Raw genomic sequence first — 4,714 nt, 5'->3', positions numbered from 1 at the left:
GATAGTTATAGGAAGGTTACCATGTGTTATATTATCAGCCCATTACGTGTTAAACTGAATGGATCAGGTTCTTTTTATCAATGTATTTAATAACTGTTATTTCCAATTCCCATCAGGCCAGGAGAGGTACCCTGTGATATCTGCTCTGAGGTCCAAGCTGTGAAGTTCTGTCAGTCCTGCAGTGTGTCCTACTGCGGGGCCCACATCAGACAGCACTATACAATACCTAAACTACAGAAACACACACTGGTGGATGTGACTGGAGACCTGGTGCAGAAACTCTGTCAACATGTCTACAGTCCTCTGGAGGTGTTCTGTAGGACAGACCAGATGATGATCTGTAGTCAGTGTGCAGAGACAAACCACAAAGGACATGATACCATCCTCCTTGAGACAAAGAAAACAGGAAGACTGGTTTGTTTTCCTTTTCTTCATTGCCTGATGTACAGTATTTGATGGATAAGGAGGGGTTTGTGTCAAGAGAAAAATAACATTTGTTTCAAAGAAATGATTGACTCTTTCTTTGGTTTTCACAGCATAAGAGTTTTGATGGAGACCAACACACAACGCTGTCCTCAGATGATGGTAGGTATGGAAAGACAGAGTAAACTGACCCAAACAAGATTATTTAATTTAAATACACATTTAAGAGGATACATTTAGTAAGATATCAATAGTTGTCTCTCAACTGCTGTGATGAATAGTACGCATTTGTTTTTGTAATTGTATTTTCAATAGTGTGTTTTTTTTCTCTCTCGTTATTCCTTCACTAGTGCTGCCCCCTCCTGGTGACTTCCAGGTCCTGTTGCTGACATTAGACTCTGTGTCTATGAGCTGGAGTTCTCCTCAGGGGGTTAAAAGACCCCACAAGTTCAGGGTCACTTGGAAATGTGACGGGGAAACAAGCTCATCAATAGTGAAAGGCGGGTATCATCTTAAAATAAGTAGACTCAACCCTGGTAAAAAGTACCAGTTCAACGTGGCTACAGAGGGAGAAGATGGAAGACAAAGCAGATGGATCTCTGCATCTGTATCCACAGGTAAAGAGTTTGGTTTTAGTCATATTTTACTGATGTACTTTGTTGTTTTTTAAGAGATATTGTTATGGATCTTGTTAAAACATGATTTTTGTTCCAGTGGTTCCACCCAGAGACTTAAAGGTAGACAATTTGAAAGATACCTCCTTCACTCTCCACTGGACCAAGGCTGAAGGAATGGAGAAAGTTCCACAACGCTTCCTCATATCCTACTGCAGCCCAGGAACAGACCTCCATGCAGAGAATACTAAAGACTGCCACACATCATTCTCAAACCTGCAACCTGGTACTGAGTACACTGTCAGTGTCTCTACTGTGCTGAACAATGGGGAACAGAGTGAACCAGTCTCTACAACCATCTGCACTAGTAAGAGATCTACCTCACCTTGTTACAGCTCAACTCTTTACCAGTAACCAGAACAGACATTTTGTTACATTACAAATCAACTATGGTTGTGACTTCTGTTTTTAACTTATTTTTTTCCCAAATCAAAAGCAATTACAGACATGTTTATCCCTGGACTTATTCCACTGTTTCCTCCTGTAGTATACATCTGGAGTTAAACTGTAGCCCTGACAATAATCTATTTCCCCTTAGTACTTCCTGCTCCAGACCAGCTGACTGTTTACTCAGTGGACACCACATCAGCTGCTGTTAGCTGGAGCCAGCCACCAGGATTGGACCAAACCCAACATCATTACCTAATCTCCTACCACTGTCCAGGGACAGAACCACACATCACTACCACATCTTCACACAGCATCACTCTCTCGGACCTGCAAGGTGGTACTCAGTACTCTGTCACTGTCTGCACTGTGCTAGAAAATGGAAGGCAAAGTCAACTGGTGTCAACAACCTTGACCACAAGTAAGGATGTACCCTAGTTAACTTTAATCAGTATTTCAGTGTAAAACACTTGTTATTGTGGAGAGTATTTATAATCACATCATTATTTTCATTTATATTTAAGTAATAAGGCATGAGAACCTGTGGATTATCATGAATAACTCCTGAAGGGCTGTTCTTAGGAGGGTGTTATTCATGATAATTCTTGATTTCGAGGGTCTTATTGCTTTCACAAAACGGTTGCCAACAGATTAAAAAAAGATGAACAACATGTTTTCATTAAAAATGTAGTTTTAATGAGTAACTTAGTTTTATTTCATCCTTTCACCAGATAATATAGTGCAGGTAAAAGACAGTTGTGAGTTTCCCTCGGTGCCTCTTCTTGTAAAGTTTTCATTACGAGCCCCTTAGGTGTGTCTGGTTCTACTGCTGTTGACTTCTTTATCTTCCTGTGGTCCTGCTCACTGATGGCTGCATGGTGCGTTGCCTTGTCCTTCCCCTGTCGCTGCAGTTGCTTAACGATGTCCACGAAGATGTTGTTGGATGTTGAGTCTTTCATTAGACACCTGGAAAGGCTCAGAGGGGAGTTGTTATGTATCAGTTTAACTGGGTACAGAGACCCGTGTAGCTGCTCAGCCTGTACATTCCACCCTTAATATTCCTCACACTGCCATAAAACTCCCCTGAATAGTATTCAACCCTTCGTTTGTAGTTGTCTCTAAAGAGAAAGTTGTTTCACTTAGCCAGGCCATGAAACATCTCAGCCCAGTTTGTCTGCTTGACTGTGTTGGTTCATTACGACTCTTTTCCAGGGAGTTCAGGGGGTTATATTGGATCACTATATAGGATCACTCCAACAGGTTATCCTTCTGCGCTGCAGAATACATTCAGAGTAAGGATCTCAGATGAATCCCGTGTACCGGGTGGTGATAAGGCTGACCCCCTTACATTACTGCCTGTGAATCAGCGCAGAAGCATAGCCTGTCACTCACTGACTGTAGAGAGCGTTTTATGTCTCTATTTTGGTTTGGTCAGGGTGTGATTTGGGTGGGCAGTCTATGTTCTATGATTTTCTATTTCTATGTGTTTGGCCGGGTGTGGTTCTCAATCAGAGGCAGCTGTCTCTCGTCGTCTCTGATTGAGAACCATACTTAGGTACCCTTTTCCCCCACCTGTTTTGTGGGAAGTTAACTTTGTCTTTGTTCAGGGCACATAGCCCAAAGCTTCACGGTTTGGTTTTGTTCTTTGTTTTGACGGCGTCATTTTTAATTAATAAAGAGAAAATGTAAGCTTACCATGCTGCACCTTGGTCCAGTCCTTCAGCCAGCCGTGACATAGCCGCAGCTAGCTAGCCTTACCATCTGAGTGCTCTGCTGTCCCCCCACGTGGTTTGGCTTGTGCCATCTGGTTTGGGTTTTGTCCCTGTTTTAATGACTTTTAGTGACAGTGTACCAACCTGGGTAATACACAGTTTGGTCTACCAGCATTGCAGCGTTGAGGTTTTGTCTTACATGTCTGTGAGACTTGTCTGTCCAACGGTACCCTCCCAGGTATAGCATTCGGGTTCGGGGACAGCGCCTACCCCGCCAGATCGGGAGACTGTGTATGTTTCTCTCTGCCGGATTTGCAGCTCTCCCCTGAGAATGAGCTAGGTGAGCGAGGCGCACCACGTTTCATCTCTCACAGGGAGCAGCAATCTTGCCTAGACTCTTGTGTGTTCCATGGTGAACGAGCTATTCAATGTAGCTAGTTTAATGAGAGGTGAAGATAACAGGACTATGCACAGGTATAAACTAGAGGTCGACCGATTATGATGTTTTTAACACCGATACCGATTATTGGAGGACCGATTTCTTTATTATTATTTTTATATTTTTTAGAATGTATTTCTAATAATGACAATTACAATACTGAATGAACACTTATTTTAACTTAGTATAATACATCAATAAAATCAATTTAGCCTCAAATAAGTAATGAAACATGTTCAATTTGGTTTAAATAATGCAAAAACAAAGTGTTGGAGAAGAAAGTCAAAGTGCAATATGTGCTATGTAAGAAAGATAACGTTTCAGTTCCTTGCTCAGAACATGAGAACATATGAAAGCTGGTGGTTCCTTTTAACATGAGTCTTCAATATTCCAGGGTAAGAAGTTTTAGGTTGTAGTTATTATAGGACTATTTCTCTCTATATGATTAGTATTTCCTTAACCTTTGACTATTGGATGTTCTTATAGGCACTTTAGTATTGCCAGTGTAACAGTATAGCTTCCATCCATCTCCTCACCACTACCTGGGCTCGAACCAGGAACACATCGACAACAGCCACCCTCGAAGCAGCGTTACCCATGCAGAGCAAGGGGAACAACTACTCCAAGACTCAGAGCGAGTGACTTTGGAAACGCTATTAGCGCGCACCCTGATAACTAGCTAGCCATTTCACATCGGTTACACCAGCCTAATCTCGGGAGTTGATAGGCTTGAATTCATAAACAGCAGAGCTGCAAAACGCACGAAAGTGCTGTTTAAATGAATGCTTACGAGCCTGCTGGTGCCTACCATCGCTCAGTCAGACTGCTCTATCAAATCATAGACTTAATTATAACATAATAACACACAGAAATACGAGCCTTAGGTCATTAATATGGTTGAATCTGGAAACTATCATCTCCAAAACAAAACATTTATTCTTTCAGTGAAATACGGAACGGTTCAGTATTTTATCTAATGTGTGGCATCCATCAGTCTAAATATTCCTATTACATTGCACAACCTTCAATATTATGTCATAATTACATACAATTCTGGCAAATTAGTTCGCAATGAGCCA

General features: G+C 41.7%; 1 long non-coding RNA gene across 1 annotated transcript; it reads left to right on the top strand.

Annotated features, from left to right (window-relative positions):
• The first annotated feature begins 542 nt into the window (after positions 1-542).
• LOC149980320 (uncharacterized) lies at positions 543-2,183 on the top strand. The gene is made up of 3 exons (XR_016483955.1): positions 543-1,040; positions 1,138-1,404; positions 1,636-2,183. It is a non-coding gene; the product is annotated as an uncharacterized LOC149980320 (long non-coding RNA).
• Positions 2,184-4,714: the final 2,531 nt, after the last annotated feature.

The sequence above is a fragment of the Oncorhynchus mykiss genome, chromosome 10, assembly GCF_057628025.1.
Source record: "Oncorhynchus mykiss isolate SJ-2025 chromosome 10, ASM5762802v1, whole genome shotgun sequence".
Classification (NCBI taxonomy): Eukaryota; Metazoa; Chordata; class Actinopteri; order Salmoniformes; family Salmonidae; genus Oncorhynchus; species Oncorhynchus mykiss.
Note: the sequence above shows the minus strand (reverse complement) of the source record. Positions and strands in the feature narration are given on the sequence as shown.